At 36.5% G+C, this 17,700-nt stretch overlaps 1 protein-coding gene across 7 annotated transcripts in view; it reads left to right on the top strand.

The window, feature by feature from the left end:
• Nucleotides 1-17,700, top strand: part of Kcnh7 (potassium voltage-gated channel subfamily H member 7) — a 467,665-nt gene that overhangs the window by 200,792 nt on the left and 249,173 nt on the right. The gene's annotated exons all lie outside the window — the stretch shown is intronic.

The following is a 17,700-nucleotide window of genomic DNA, read 5'->3' as shown; positions in this document are numbered from 1 at the left end:
GAACTGTCGTAGAAATGGTACTAAGTACGTGTCATACTCCAAACCTCAGAGAAGCAGGTACAGTGTAATATTGCCTGAGCTGTTTTCTAACTCCCTTCCGTGTCAGATTTTACACAAAGAGAGTCACACTGATAAATGTGGCAGAGAAAAGAAATATCACATATGACAATGTTTTTTTGCTCTGGGTCATCAGGAGCATAACTTTAGAGGTAATACTTTTATCATTTCTAATTGTGAAGATAATTTTATCCAGACTATGTATGGGGCAGTAGAATAGCAAGAAATCACAAAGTAAGAAAGTGCCTGTGTAGAATAAGAATTGTGCTAACCAGGAGAGTATGTATGCATGACCAAAAATATGTACTACTTGGGGAACATTTTGAAGTAGAGGAAAGTTTGTAGAAAAAACAGTGCTGGGTCAATCCCAGTGTATAACTTTTGTCTGAAAATATCAATAATAAAGCATCCAAGATCAACTGATTAGATAGTTCTGTGTTAGTTATTAGAGAACTCCAATCCATTATGGGCAAAGAAATAGACAAAAAGGAGTATGTGTGAGGAACAAAATTATATAATTTCTTGGATTTTGGAGGGAAAGGAGGCAAGAAAAATATGATCTGTCTGTTAGTGATTGAAAGATGAACAGCAAAAGGGTCCATAAAACCTCATAAAGAAATAACTGGTACAATTTAAAAATAACTGAAAATAAAATATAATTCATAAAATATCTGAAAGTTGGACGTAAGCTATAAATACAGTGAAGCTGTGAAATATTATTGTCAATAGTAAGGATGAAATCTGGAAAGAATAGTACTTAAAATGTCAGTAAATTATTGCATCATTTAACTTATCTCATGGAGTCACAAAGGCAGGCTAAGGACTTTATCATATGATACACAGGCATCTGTAATGGGCAGTAATAAACATTTGGAAAACCAAGAAACTCCAGAAACCAACACTTGAAATCAGCAGAGATGACCTATAAAACAATAGATCTGAAAATCAATCTGCCATATATTTTAGAGGTCCAGTACTTTGGAACTTAATCCTCCATTATAATTCAGATAATTTTGTAGTAACATTCAAAAATATGAACTTTGGTAAATATTATGCTTATTCTACATATTTATGTAAATTCTTCATCTCTCTCACATGGGATAGTACACTTGAAGCTGAGATTTATGTTGTAAGGGACAGACAGTAAAATGCAGGTCAACCTGAGTTATATAGAAAAATCCTGTCTCAAGTGGCAAAAGAAAGAAAGTTAAAATAAATAAATAAATATTAACAAATTAAGTAGTAAAGTCATATGCTTATGAACAAGAGAGTTTAGTTTTTGTGAAGTATCTTCCATCATCTGAGGAATGATTGTGGTTGTCAACAGCTTTTAAGTTGTTAATTGCTGAGAATGTAGAATTGTTTCATTGCTTTGTTAATTCTATAAATGCTAATCTATGAATTAAAGCCTCTTTGGGAGAAGAGTAGATGGGTCTTTGCCCTTTACATAAGTATTTAAATAAATATGCAGAATATGCATAATGTTTTCCAATGTTTGTATTTTTATAATATTACTGTAACTTACACAAAGTTACTGAATTATAATGGAGGATTAAGTTCCAAAGTACTGAACCTCTGAAATATATGGTTGATTCTTCAATTCACTCTCTGATAAAGCATATCTCTGCTCATTTCAAATGTTGATTTCTAGAGTTTCTTGTTTCTCTAAATGTTTATTGTTGACTGTTATAGCTGCCTCTGTGCCATATGATAACTTCCTTTGTGACCCTATGAAATAGTTTACATAATATTTCAGTTAGTTTAGTTGGTAGTCTCCATAAAGAGATCAAACACACATCAAATATTGTCCTGATTCTGGGTGGATTTCTAGAAGGAGATAATTTTGAAAAATGGAGCTGGGTTCTAGAAAATTTTGGTGTCCTAAGCAAGTAGCTATTTGTGCTCATTTTAAACTGTGGCGAAGGAAGTATACATGTGCTTGTTGTATGAACATGAATCCATGGGGTTATGTACCTGTGCATACTCATGACAAGGCCATTATAAGATGCCAGGTGCTCTTCTTCTGTGCTGTCCACACTATTGATTTAGACAGACTCTCTCGGGGAACCAGAAGCTTATTCTTTGGCTAAGCTCTCTAGTCAGTCAGCTCTCGGAATCCATCTGTGTTAGACTTCTGAATGCTGGAGTTACCTAGCCATTGTCCTAGATCTCTTTCTACTGCTATGATAAACATCATGACCAAAGGCTGCTTAGAGAAGAAATGTAACTTAAATATACCAGATCATAGTCCATCCCTGAGGGAAAACAGGGTTGGAACCCAAGGTACAAACTTAGAGACAGAAATGGAAGCAGAGACTTTGCAGGAGTGCTGCTTCCTGGTTTGTTCCTCATGGATTAGGACTACCTGCCAACTGGAGGCACCGCCTGGAGTGGTCTGGAATCTCGCACATCAATCATTATTCAAGAAATTACCCTAGAGACTTGCTTACAGACCAGACTGATGGTGGCATATTCTTAAATAAGGTTCCTTCTTCCTATATAGCCAAAGCTTGTGTCAGATTGAAAAATAAATAAATCTAACAAGCACAACCATGCTGTACCCTTTGCATACATTCTGGGAAGTCAAAGTAGGGTCTCATGCTTGCAGAACATGTGCTCATACAAATGAGCCATCTCTTCAACCCCTTGCTCATCCCAAGGAAGAATTGTAGAAAATTTATCAATAACTCCTCAAAGAAATTTCGAATACTAGCTTTCCAATTTCTCCTCAATGAAATCTCTACTAATACCTTTTGACCTTTGTCTTAACTCCTGATAGGAATAATGAAACATTTTATATTTTATAATCTTGTGTTCATGGTCCTACACATACCTGTTCAGTCATTTTCTTTCATTTGGGTCACATCTGAAAGTGAAGAATTTTGTATTCTTAAGGTGAATATCCCTCTTGATTAATAACTTCACACTTTCCATGGCTAGGGCCTGAGCTGAGTACCCTAGTATGGCTCTTGTCAATAAATAATTAATCCAGGATAATGGAATGAATGAATACATGAATGGATAGCCAAATGAGTGGAATATTTAGCTAGGACTGCCCAAGATTAAAATATCCATAAGGACATTACATTTCTCTAAATTTCTACTTCAGCCAGTACCTGTAAGCACTAAGGCAGTGGCTTAGCCTTGCTAGAAATTTTAATAAATATTTTCTAAAAACTTAATTGAATGCATATAAATTATGTTAATGAGTCATTGCAATATTATTTGATCTACTAATTTCTAATGCAGTTAACCTGCTCTTTTGGTGCCCTGTCTCATCAGTCTATATAGTAGTGTGCCCCAAACATTTTTGTTAGGTTGGAAATTTCATCTCCTCAGAGATTATGAAATAGAATTAGAGACATTAAGCCAACATGGTCATGTTGAGGGACTAGCCCATTAGCATCTGTACTCATACACTTGTAAATTTGTATAGACCACAGGTAATGAAGAATATATAGAGAATATAGAAATATATAATGAAATTTTAAAATAAAATGTGATAATTTATAAAAGGTTGGAGTTTAAATCTTTAATATCTTTTTAAGTATTAAGTGTAGGTTAGGTATTTCATTTGGCCAAGTATAAAATTAAATATAGTCTTACAAGCACTTGGGGTTTTGTTTGTTCATTTGTTTTTAAGTAAAGATTCCTTTATATACACTTAAACTAAAATTTATAAACAAGTATATGTTTTTTATTTAATTTGGTAAATGAAGATGTTATATACATGATTTTTTTGCTTTCTACCTCATTAATGTATTTTTAAACATTGAATTTTGAGAATTCTGTACATAAGTATTTCATTTAATTCATTCCACTTCACACTCTGTGTTGCCCCTACCTTTTCTCAACCTTTTTAATTATTATTGTTTTACACACACATACATTCACATGCACACACACACACACACACACACACACACACACACACACACACTTGAGTGGATATATATATGTATATATATATGTTTACCTATAGCTGGATCTTATAGAGGCATTTTCTTAACCAACACTCCCTCCTTTCTGATGATTCTAGCTTATGTCAAGTTGACATAAAACTAGCCAGTGTTCTGATTATTTGTTGAAGATACTAACACATAGCAAACACTCTGATCCCCTGACTCTGACAATCTTTCTACACTGCTTCAATGATATTCATTAAGCTTTAGGCATAGGGTTTGTGTTATAGATGTATCAGCTTGAATGGCCACCACACAATAATTTCTGTCTGTATTTTAACCAGTTGTAGGTTTCTATGACAGTCTTTGTAGAGTGAACAAAGAAGCTATGTTTATGAGGAGTGAGACCTATAGTTATCTGAGTGTCTAATGTTAAGTATTTAGAAAGTATTTGGGAATTATATTGGTTTAGGAAAAGGCAGTGGTAGGTTTTCTCCAGGACCTCTCATCTCTCATCTTAGTCACAGCTAAGATGCTGAGTTTATGGTATGCAACATGATGTCTGTCTTATTGAGTGGGCCTTAAGTTTAATTAGGTGACTGTTAATTACCACTGAGATATAAGTGCCCATTATTGTCCCCTTGGGTATGAATTGTCATGATGGTCTTTGTTGCGGTCACAGGTTTACAGCTTGGTAGGACTTTTAGCCGCTTTTGGAGATTAGCAGCTTACATACCATCTTGAGATGCTATGAGAACTAGTTCTCAGGAAAACAGCTGGCAAATCAATTCTAGTTCAATTCCTTTAAGTCCTGAGCTCAAAGGGGGTTGTGTCCTTAGGAAAGAGTCATAACTTCAAGTTCTAAAAGGCAAGCAAAGAGAGCAGCAACGTCCTATATTGTTTTGGGAGTCCCTTGGATGCCCATGCCAAAAAACTCAAAGGAAGAATGCCCAGGACTGGCACTAAAACATTTGTTAGACAGTCTATGGCTCTTAGGAAAGCATTATCACCCCATGTGACATAACATCACTTAAATTATTTATATATGTATATACATACACTCATATATTATATATGTAACTTGGCTAAATGTAAAACAATGTGTTTCCATATGGCTTCCCCAGTGCTCCTTTGTGTTCTTTGTCCCTTAATATTACCCTGTCTACCTTCTTTCCAGGCAAAATACCTCTGCCTCATTTCCCATTTTTCCCTTCACAGCAACTGTTTCCATCTCTGCCCTTCTCTAGAGATCCTTCTCTTTCCCTCCCAGGGTCTATTTTTACTTTACAATTTTTTGAAGTTTCCCCAGGGTTATGCACTCATGTCTAATGATTTGGAACCTGGATGCACATCTCAGAGAACATGCTGTGTGTGTCTTTCTGAGTATGGATTACTTCACTCAGAATAGTATGTTCTACTTCCATCCACTTACCTGTAAAGCTCATAAATTCATATTTCTTTACAGCTGAATAGAATTCTACTGTGTATAAATACTGCATCCACATTATCCATTCGTCAGTTGAAGGTCATTTAGATTGACTCCACTTCCTGGTCCTTGTGAATAGAGCAGCAGTGGCTGAATAAATAGCTATATGAGACCTGGGTACCTTCAGAGGTTTGGAATGAGTTAAGAGGCTAGCAAATAAGAGAATAGACTCATCTGGCTGGGCTAAAGCATCAAGTGTGCTGGCCTGTCTGGTCCTGGAATATAGGCATTGCATGAGACTTGATGCAATAAAGTCTGGCAGACAGTGTAGCAAAGTAGGACTCATATCCTGAGCCAAGCTTGGAGATTAGCAGGGTGTAAGTAGGATATTTTAGACTGAGCTGGAACACTTTGTTGTGGCCCTATGCTCTGGGTGAAGGTTTATCTGAGTACTGGAAGCTTATAGTAGATTCAGCATGCCAAGATAGATAGGGTATGCTGGCCTGGTAGGCCTTGGAGAATAAATATAGTGTAGGCCTTGATGGGCCCATTTTCTATATATTATGAATAGAATGGCATTAAGTATTGATGGGGAAGTATCTGTATGGAAGAATGTTGAATCTTTTGGGCACAGATCAATTGCATATCTGGGGTAATGGTAGGTCTTCTTGTAGCTCTAGGAGAATTTCCCATACTGATTTCTGTAATAAATGGGTCAGTATGCAACCTTCCTAAAGCAGTGTATTATCGTTCCCTTTTCAAGAGATCTTCATCAATATTTGTTACCAATTGTTCTCTTGGTCCCCTGTAATCTGACTGGAGTAAGATGTGCTCTCACATTAGTTTTAATTTTTTTATTTCCCTAATTGTTAAGAAGTTTAACTTTTTTTAGATGCTTATTAGTTGATTTCTCTCCTTCTTTTGAGCACACTGTTCAGATTCATAGCCCATTTTTAAAACGTGTCATTTGTTTTCTTGACTCTTTGTCTATTAAGTTCTTTGTCTATTCTGGATATTAACTATATGTCAGAGGTAAAGTTGGGAAAAAACTCTTTGTTCTGCTGTGAGCTTGATTTCACTAAGATGACTGTTTCCTGGTTGTGACAAAACCATAGCCAATGTCATCCTGAATGGAGGAAAGCTTGAAGCAATACCATTCCAATCAGGAGTAAGACCGAGCTGTCCATTGTCATCACTTTTTAAATATAGTACTTGAAGCATTAAAAGTCAGACAAGAGGGAACTAGAGAGATGGTTCAGTGTTTAGAAGCCCTGACCGCTCTTCTAGAGGTTCGAAGTTCAATTCCCATCAACCACATGGTGGCTCAGAACCATCTGTAATGGGATCCGATGTCCTCTTCTGGTGTGTCTGAAGAAAGCAACAGTACACTCACATATTATAAATAAATTAATCTCAAAATGTAAATCATACAAGAGAAGAAAATTAAATTTAACAAATAAGAAAAAGGATGTCACATTATATTTAGTTGTTGATGATATGAATCCACCTCCAGCAGATAGACAGGGCCTCAAATGGAAGGATGGGGCTACCAACCCACAGTCAAAATTTCTAATCCAGAATTGTTCCTGTCTAAAAGAACTGCAGGGACAAAAATAGAGAAGAGACTGAAGAAAAGGTGATCCAATAGTTGGCCTGACTTGGGATCCATTTCCTGGGGTGGGGGTGGGGGTGGAGCACCAAGGCCTGGCACTGTTAATTGATGCTATGATGTGCTTTCAGATGGGAACTTGGCATGGTTGTCTCAGGGTCATTTTGATTCGCATTTCCCTGATGAATAAGGCTTTTGAACATTTCTTTAACTACTTCTCCACCATTTGAGATTCTTCTGTTGTGAATTCTTTGTTTAGCTCTGTACCCTATTTTTTAAATATTTGGGGTTTTTGATGTTAACTTCTTGAGTTCTTTATATATTTTGGATATTAGCCCTTTATCAAATGTGGGGTTAGTGAAGTTTTTTTTCCCAATCTGTAGGTTACCCATTTGTCCTATAGATGGTGTCTTTTGTCATACAGAAGTTTTTCAGTTTCATGAGGTCCCATTTGCCAATTGTTGATCTTAGAGCATGAGCCACTGGAGTTCTGTTCAAGAAGTTTTCCCCTTTGCCAATGAGTTTGAGGCTCTTCCCCACTTTCTCTTCTATTAGATTCAGTATATCTGGTTTTATGTTGAGGTTATTGATCCACTTGGACTTGAGCTTTGTGCAAGGTAATAAATATGGATCTATTTTAATTTTTCTTCATACTGACTGCCAGTTAGACCGGCACCATTTTTGAAGATTTTTTTTTCCACTACATATTTTTGGCTTCTTTATCAACGATCAAGTGTCCATAAGTGTGTGGTTTTATTTTGGGGACTTCAATTCTATTCCATTGGTCAACATGTCTGTCTCTGTAGCAATATCTTCCAGTGTTTATCACTAATGTTCTATAGTACAACTTGAGGTCAGGTATGGTATTTTCTCCAGAAGTTTTTTTGTTGTTGAGAGTTGTTTTGACTATCCTGAGTTTTTTTGTTTATCTATATGAAGTTGAGAATTGCTCTTTCCATGTCTGTAAAGAATTGTGTTGAAATTCTGATGAGGAATACATTGAACTTGCGGATTGTTTTCTGTAAGATGGTCATTTTTACTATGTTAATCCTACTCATCCATGAGCATGGGAGATCTTTCCAGCTTCCCATAGAAGGTCTTCTTTGCATGTTTTCTTCAGAGTCTTAAAGTTCCCGTCATACAGATCGTTCACTAGTTTGCTTAAAGTTACATCAAGATATTTTGTAGTATTTGTGACTATTGTGAAGGGTGTTGTTTCCCTATTCTTTTCCTTGGCCCATTTATCATTTGTATAAAGGAAGGCTACTGATTTGAGTTAATTTTATATACAGTCAGTTTTCTGAAGTTGTTTATCAGCTGTAGAAGTTCTCTGATAGAATTTTTGGGGCCCTTTATATACACTATCATATCTCTATTCTTAAAGCTGCCGCATACTCTACTCGTGATGCTACGCTAGGCTACTCTTCTTAAATTTGACTTCTCTAAGATTATCTGATTCATGGTTCCCAAATCCACACTCTTTCTCATTCCAACCTTAAACTTCTCATGCCCTTAGCACAGCAAGGAACAAAGACCTCAGCTTAAAAATCACACTTACAAAGAGCAGAGACTGCAGAGGAAATATCAAGAGCATGCTAGAACTGCTGAAATTGTTTTTGATAAAAAGGCAAGGAATTAGTGTTAGTTTTTAAGATTTTTGTTTACTTTTAAGATTGTAAATTAATTGTATTTCTCCCTTCCTTTTCCTCCCTGCAAAACTGCTCCTCTCTGGTCTCTTCCAAATTCATGATCCCTTTGTTCATTAATGATTATTGCTTATATATGTATTTACATATACACTTACATTTTTAAATAAAACCTGTTGAGTCCTAATACTGTTTATTACATGTATGTTTTCAGAGCTGGCTGTTTGTTACTGGACAACCAATTAAAGTACTCTTCTCTGAGAGGTTCACCTTTCTTTGATTTTCTCTGTTGGCTGTAGTTCTTTTGTAGGGCTGAGGCCACCCGAGCTCTCCTCTATCCAGTTTGCCTTGTTCCGAGACATCCTTATTTAGCTTTGCCGAGTGTAAATGAGCTGCCTCTGTAACCTAAATTGTACCACATTCTCAACATTATACATTTTCCCAGTGCTAAGGAAGAGTCAAAGAAGGTGGCTCCAGTGACCTCCACAGATTGTACATTTCTATGCTATTTGCATTTTCAAGTTCACCTATTGAAAACTTCAATCTGGTACACAGAAAATGCAGACAAATCAAAACACAAATCCTCATTAGAAACTAGAGATTGCAAATGTTGGCGAGAGAGAACTGGAGGCGGATTTAAGCATCATATAATCTGGTTGCTTCATTTTACAGATGACAAAGGTACACAGAGAATAAAGTGATAGTTTCCCAAATCCACACAGATTATTGGTGTACAAGGATAATAACTCAAAATTCCCATGGTCCTAATTACTGCTCTGCTCTACCTCATAATAACACACTAATTATGTGTAATTTTTCTAAACTTAAAATGTAACTTTCTCACACGTTGGTCTTCCTTCTTCTTGAGCATTGTTCCTTCTTAAAAGGGGGAACAAACTACCCATGAAAGGAGTTGTAGAGACTAACCATGGAGCAGAGACTGAAGGAAGGACAATTCAGAGACTGCTCCACCTGGGAACCCTTCCCATATTCAATCATCAAATCTAGACACTACTGTGGATGCCAGCAAGTGCTGGATGACAGGAGCCTGGTATAGCTCTCTCCTGAGAGGCTCTGACAGTACCCAACTAATACAGAAATAGAGGCTCACAGCTATCCACTGGACTGAGCACAGGGTCCCCAATGAAGAAGCTAGAGAAAGGACCCAAGGAGCTGAAGGGTTTGCAGCCCCTTAGGACGAACAACAATATGAACTAACTAGTACCCTCAGAGCTCCCAGGGACTAAAACACCAATCAAAGAGTACACATAGTGAGATTAATGGCTCCAGCAGCACATGTATAGCAGAGGATGGCCAAGTTGGTCATCAGTGGCAGGAGAGGTCCTTGGCCCTGTGCAGGTTCTATGCTCCAGTGTAGGTGAATGCCAGGGCCAGTAAACAGGAGTAGGTGGGGTGGTGAGCAGGGGGAGGTGGGAGGGAACAGGGGTTTGTTTTAGTTTTTGTTTATTTTATATTATTTTAATTTATTTTTATTTTTTGGAGGGGAATCTGGGAAAGGAGATATTGCAAATAAAGAAAAACATCTAATAAAAAATCATATTGTAAAAAAATAAAATGTAACTTTCTCAAGTCTTATCTCTCACCAAAACCAAGTACACAGTTGAAGACTAAGACATCCACTATATTTTCCATTTGCTACAGTGATAATCACACTAGGAACTTTGTGTTCTTAGAATATATGTGAACTCAGTGAATTGTGTTTTAATTGTTCATCCTATTAGTCATAAATTAGATTTGGGAGGTGGAGGTCACAGGGATTATTAAAAGATAAAGACACCTGCTAAAGCCTTTGTAGTGTTGGAATCATCGACGTATTCAGAGATCTGCCTAATTTCCACTATACTTAGATTTAGAGGAACATGAGAAAAGTGGAGGCGTAGAAGCTCATCTCAGCAACTTTCCCATGTGTAATTTAGTAAATTCTAATTCAAGTATGAAATAGGAAATCATTTTGTTAATTACTTGAAAAGCTACTCATAAGCAATCCTGGGAGAAAGTTGTGCTTCCTTGCTAGTGCATTTAAGTATGGGCCATTTGCACATTTTTGCATGTGCATTTGTAATTATAATTATTCTCATAAACTATAACACAGCTAGAAATTTTTGCTGATAAAAATATTTTAAAAGAAAAAACAATAAAGCAATGGGTAAGTTTAATAACCTCGTTGATTTACTGCTAACTATAAATTATTTGAAACTATTCTGCATGAAGAGAATGTTGCATAATTGTAAGTAGTTACAATTAAAACTAAGACTAGATAATACTTTTCGTCAAATGTAGTATGATGTGGGTAGAAGTTTTTTTTTTTTTTTTTTTTTTTTTTTTTTGCACTGCTACCTAATGTTTAAGACATTACTAAGAACCTCAAGAGAATCTAACAAAAACATACACAGGTCACCCTGGCCAATGTGATAAATCTTACTTCAATGAAAGTTGGAAACTGAGTCTCTTGAACTGTATAATTTTAATGTCACTTACTTTTTGAAAACAGCAGAGTATAATTTCTCACTTATTTACAATTAATGTACTTATATTGGTAAACAATCTTAAGGTAAGGAATAAAAAATTGTAAAGTATACAGTAGTTAAGTTGGTTCACGATTTGAGAGACAAGGAAATTTTCTGGGATTATTAGGATCCACGTGTAAAGTCTTAGAAAGATGTAGGGTCCTTGTATTTGCTATTTGTAGTTTTCCAGTACAAGTGAAGAGGGCAAACTGAACTTTAATTGCATGTTCATGTTGACACATTTATGAACTTCTTTTATTTTTTGTAATTGAAAATAGACATCCTGACCATGGTTTTCCCTCTCCCCACTTCCCCCAGTCCTGTCCCTCCCCCATGTCTCACCATACCCTCCCCATATCTCTTACTATCACCACTCCTCTTCCCCAGGCCCACTGCCCCTGTTATCTTTCAAAAAATATATATAATAAGACAAGAAAAATTGGTGCTGGACAAGGCAACCCCATAGGAGAGAAAGAGTCCTAAGAGCAAACAAAAGAGTCAGAAACACACCAGTTCCCATTGTTAGGAGTCCCTCAAAACACCAAGCTAACAGCCATAATATACTTAAAAGGACATGGTGTAGACCTATGCAGGGTTCCTGCTTGTTGCTTCAGGCTCTGTTTGCCCATATGAGTCTTTCTGAGTTGATTCAGTAGGTCATGTTCTCTTGGTGTTCTCCATTTCCTCAGACCCCTGCAGTCTTTCGTCCCCCTCTTCCATGATGTTCTTCCATCCCAGGGGGCGGGGGGAGGAAGCTAATGAAGACCTCCCACTTAGACCTTGACTGCATAATGTCTGGCTGTAGGATCTGTACATGCTTCCATCTGCTGCCAGAGGAACCCTCTCTGAACATTTGGTTCTAGGTCTGTCCTTCCTGGTCATCCAGGCAGTGTAGGTAGTGAGCCTCAAGTTAAGCTAGATTTTAGTTGGCCATTCATACAAGTTCTGTGCCACCATTGCCCCAGCACATCTTAAAGGGGTGCAAATTGCATGTCAAGAGTGTAAAACAGTTCTGGATAAACTCACCAAATGGAACTGGACTTATGAAGTCAGCCAAACATGAATTCACCCGTAAAAGCATTTAGATTTCTATTTCACTTCAGGTGTCTTAGCAGAAAACATGTACATTTAGGTGGTTATCTGTGTCTCTGTCTTTGCCTCTGCCTTTCTCTCTCTCTCTCATAACTTCCCTCCACCTCTCTCCCCTACTTCTCTCTTTCCTTCCTTTTATATTTATACATGTAGGTATTTTATCTGTATTTGTATCCACGTATCATATGTGTGCAATGCCCACAAATAACAAAAGAGGCACCAGATCCTCCATGACTGGAGTTTAATAGAGTGGTGAGCCAACAATTGAGTGCTAGGAAGCCAACTGGGTCCTCTGGGAGAGCAGCCAGTACACTTACCACTGTGCCTTCTCTCCAGCCTTGTTGCTACTCTCGGTAAATCCATGCTTGGTACTTTTGTTGTAAAGTATACTTACAGGTTTAAATCATGATTTGCTCAAATACACCAAAAACAAAAACAGAAATCAGAAAAACAAAACCAGTTCTATTTTCCTCCAATACCGATGCTGCATTTCTCCCTTAACTAATGGACACTAATGCCCTTGCTAGTCTTAGCACTCTAAATACTCAGTGTTTCACTAATAACCAGCTGGTTGCGTTAGTCCTTTAATCAATGCTCATGCTTTCAAGGAAGAGAGCACCACCTCATAGTATCTCCTATCTCCTAGCTCACCATTTCTCTCAGCTCCTTCCTGAGTTGATATCTGAGTACTGGAGTACAATGAGGAGAATACACTCTTACACAAGCTTGTTTCAGAGGAAAACAGGGAAGCCTAGAAGTCCAATGGAGCTGTGTAATTCTAGATCTTAGCACTATGGGTGACTGCAAAACCTTGTGTTAACAGGTTCTCCATCTGCCCTACTGCTTGCTGGCAACTCCCCGGGGCCTCGGGGTAAGCCTCTGATGCTGCTTTGTACTCGTGTCACATGCCACTGAGAGATCTGGATGTTTAAGCCTTATGACCTTCCCCTACCTGACTCTTCACTTTCATGCACTGTAGTGTCTGTTGATGAGCCACAATGTGGTTCCTCCTTCATGTCTGCTGAGAGTAATATCCGGAGTGTTGCTTATCTCATTTGTCTAGAATGGTTTCTAATTGAACTATCATTACATTTTCATTCCTTTTAAACCTTTGGTCTCACGAAAAGTCTCCATTGTATACATCAATCAATATTGCCTAAAACAATTACTGATTCTCAACACATTCTTCTCTCTTCCTTGTGAAAATCAAAAATCTAATATTCATAGGAGTGAAAGAAAGCACACAACTAATTTTTAGAATAATAACCCAATCAAGATTGTATTAAATTATCACAAGTAAAATGAAGATAAAATGGCTAAGTCATCAATTTTATGCCTATTTTTATATTAAGATGAATATACTCTCTCAACATACTGACAAAAATTGAGGCTGGGAAAGAACAATGTATTTTACTTAAGTATAGGTCACATGTGCCTTAATAAAATGTAAAAATATTCATCTCTAGAAATAAGTATTAACAACGATTCTCAAGCTATGCTTATTTTCTGGATCAATAGCCTATGAGTTCTGGCATTCAGTGGATCAGAATTACCCAGAGTCTAAAGGGCAATGTTTCTTGAAGACAACACAGGATATAAACTCGATGGTTAAAACTGACTTAGCTATTTTTTAAGGAAATAAAGATTTATTATCAAAAGAAAAGAAAAGAATACGGAAACTCTCAGCAGTTGTTTGCATGCCTGAGTTCTGTGAGTTTGGATCTTATTGATACAATATACCTTTTAAAACTTAAGAAAATGCCTCCATAGTATGTCACCAAAAGAAGATGCCATATTCTCTTCCTATGTGTTCAACATTACTGATTTCTGTGATGTGTGAATGTTCCTTTTTCACAACCCATTGTATCATGTGATCCTGTGTCTGCTATGGAGTGAGACCATGGATGTGATCTCCCATAAGCTTGTTCTCCTGAAAATGTTTAGAATCTGCACTTTCATAGGGATGGTCCTTGTTGGATGTACGTTATCATGAGTAAAATTTTCATTGAAACTCATCAAAACTTTAACCCAAAGTGGAAGTGAACTAGGTCTAGAACCTCAGAGTTCTGTGAGACTTCCTCTTGCACTGATTCTCAAATTTATGACTATCCTAGAGACAGTGATGTCTGGATCTTATTAGAGAGCCTTTAGTATGCTCCCCAGTTCTCCCTCCCTCTAGTCTACTTTCTGCCAAATGTCTCTTCAAACACTAGGGAAAGTTTGCCTTAACTTCATTTATGCACACTTAGCACTTTCTACCTTAACTAATTCTTCTTGCCTCTGGGCCAAGATACCCAAAATATCTTCACAGTGAAACCCAAAAGGAATATCAATGAAAATATCAGACCATTTGAATCTATGTCTGGATCTCCCTGTGTGCATCTAGAGATGAGTTCTGTGATTTCATGTGAGAACAGAATGCAAAGAAAGTACAAGGTCAGTCCTAAATCTTAAAAATGAACAAAAGCAAAAGGAGACAAGTTTTGAAATCATATTTCAAAAGAAAAAAATTAGTAAAATCTGGTTCTTTAGCCTCACTAGCACCATAACCTCCTTATTAATCATAGGAAACCTCCCTTTGATTGAAAAAATGTAATATGTGTAAGGAGTCCATTTTTAATGTTTTAATTTATTTGTGAATGATAACTAACTCTCTGACTTTGTGGAATTCTACAGAGAAACAGTGGATTTAGCAGAATTAAGTGGATTAACTAGATTAATCTTGGTGCCTTTGAAAGATTAGTGTGTGTTTTTCCTTTCTTTGTTTGTTTCTTTTTTGTTTGTTTGTTTGTTTTGGAGACAGGATCTCTTAGTATAGCTCTGGCTGTCCTGAAAGTCACTCTGTAGACCAGGCTACCTGGAACTCAAAAAGATCCACCTACTCTTGCCTCCTAAGTTCTGGGACTAAAGGCATGCACCATCATGTCCAGCATTTTTTCTTAAATAACAATCAAAAAGAAACTCTGGCTTTTGGAAAGTAGAATTTATAGATAGAATGCTAAATATTATTTGTACATAAATAAAGCCCTTTCTAAAGAAAAAAAGATTGCAGAGGACAAATGGAGAAAGTAGCCCATATTTGGACTTTAGTAGATATTGTAGTAATGCTAAGTATTGGCTTTAAAAAACACAAATAGAGCCAAAAGTTATGGTGCAACCTTTAATCCCAGCACTGGAGAGGAAGAGGTAGGCTGGTCTATATGAGCTGAGGGCAGCCTCATCTACATAATAAATTCCAGAACAGCCAGGGCTATACAGAGATATGCTGTCTCAAAGAACCAAAAATAAATAAATATGTAACTTGTTATGCTGTGTTTGGTTGATATTCTTGGGAAGTCTACTCTTTTCTGGAGGAAAAAGAAGGAGGAGTGGATCTGAGGAAGAGGGGACAAGGAGAAGTGGGAGAAGCAGAAGGAGGTAAACTGTAGTCATGATCTATCATATGAGAGAGAGTTTTTTTTAAAATACTTTAAAAGTGTATTTAATTTAGGCATATATAAAATGTAGAGTGTTATCCATAATTCAAAATGTAATTTGTATAAATTATAATTTATTTTGATTTTTTTGCTTCATCTTAAATATACAATTAATGATTTGGAAACATTGTTTGCTAATTGAAAATTATTCTCTTTATTTTAAATGGAGGATTATATTCAAAGTTGGGAACTATAAATCAATAATATTCATTTCCATTAATTGTCAAAGACACTTTTAATGTAAAATGAATGTGGTAATATACTGATAAATGAAGAATGAAGAAATCATAATTCATTAGTCTCCTAACTAAACAGTAATCAAAATTTGCACTTTTGCGTGTTCATCTCTAAATTTGCTTTAAGTCCACTGTTTATTTTGCATATTGGTTTAGCTTGAGCCTGCACACCTCTTCACAAGGATGCGGTTGAGTCAGGGAGATCAGTTGAGTTCAGCAGTTCAAGACCAGTCTAGGGAACAAACCTTGTCTTAAAAGACAGCAAAACAGGAAAGTTAATAGCTCCCAAGTTTCACATACATGTGGAATCCCTTTTGTACATCACATTTTGTTCATACAGTATTCAAAGTATGCATTTGTAGGTAATAATTTTATTGTATTATGATATGCTAAGTGGTGGGCACCATCATTTATTTGGTGGCTCTTATTTTTATAAATTTTAGTACATTCCATTTTAAAATAACCATTTCAGGCAATTTTTTCAAATGCACTTTAAGACTAATTAATTGTTTTTAATAAACCAACAGTCAAAGATAATCATTGTATCAAAATGTCTTCCCTTTAAAATGACCTTGCTATATTTCTTCCTGGTGAAATTTTTTCACTTACCTGCATTTCATCAAATTGAATTGTAGATGCATGAGCCAGAAGTCTTGATCAACACAGTATGCCATGCTCATTGGTCAAATAGGCAGGAATTAGAAACTTGCTAGCTTTTAATTCATATAATTGACACTGATGTGAGAGATTTTTTCACACTTGTTCATAATTTCTGCTGCTTTCATTGATTATTTTTATCTTTAGCCATTTTTTCACACATCTGAACAAAATACAGGATTTAAATAATTGACTGAATTAAGTATTTTAAAAGAAGCAGCAGGGAGGCTAGGCAGATAGCATGGTACTTATTAAAGTGCTTGAGTAAATGTGGGGTCATGATTCAACTCTCAAAATCCATGGAGAGAAAAAAGAGCAAGGTATTGTGGTGTGCACCTTTAATCCCACAACTAAAGATGTGGAAATAGTTGGACCTCTGGGATTCACTAGTCTATGCAAGAGGCTAGAAGGATGCTCTATGGGGAAATGAAAGGAAGGAAGAAAGCAAGGGAAGGATGAGGGAAGGAGAGAGGGAGGGACAGAAGAAAGAAGGAAAGGCAATGTCACTTAACATTGTCCTCTGGCCTCCACACTCACTCACAGATACATGAATATACTTATATACATATACATGTGCATACATATAGATAGCAGTACTTATATCTTCTATTCCCCATGCAATATACATAGGTGTGTGTGTGTGTTTGTCACTAAGATTTATCACTTAGTAATAGCCTAGAAGTGTAAAAACAAAACTACATAAATCCATGATCCAGGAAATGTATCTTTAAGATCTTTCCTATGTTAATATAGGAAGGGTCAGATGCTGTGAACTATGCTAGAATCTATCTTGAACAAGAGACAATCTTCCTACCACTGCTAAAATGAAGGAAAGCACAACATAACTGGTATGTTCTATGCTTTCGTAGATTTGACTGGACTTCACCTGTAAAACTAAAGAGACTTTACTGTAAATCCTGGTTACATGGACGCTGGGAAGAAGATACGCATTCACAACTTTGTCATCCTTTAAAAATACTCAGACTGACTTTTTAAGGGTCTATTTGTATTCCACTGGGGGGAAAGTTGGCAAAAGAGAAAGTTCAAGATTTCATGGGGAAAAGAGCCAAG

This window comes from Mastomys coucha, unplaced genomic scaffold (genome assembly GCF_008632895.1).
Source record: "Mastomys coucha isolate ucsf_1 unplaced genomic scaffold, UCSF_Mcou_1 pScaffold15, whole genome shotgun sequence".
Lineage (NCBI taxonomy): Eukaryota > Metazoa > Chordata > Mammalia > Rodentia > Muridae > Mastomys > Mastomys coucha.
The sequence above is the reverse complement of the archived record's forward strand: the minus strand, read 5'-3'. Positions and strand labels throughout refer to the sequence as shown.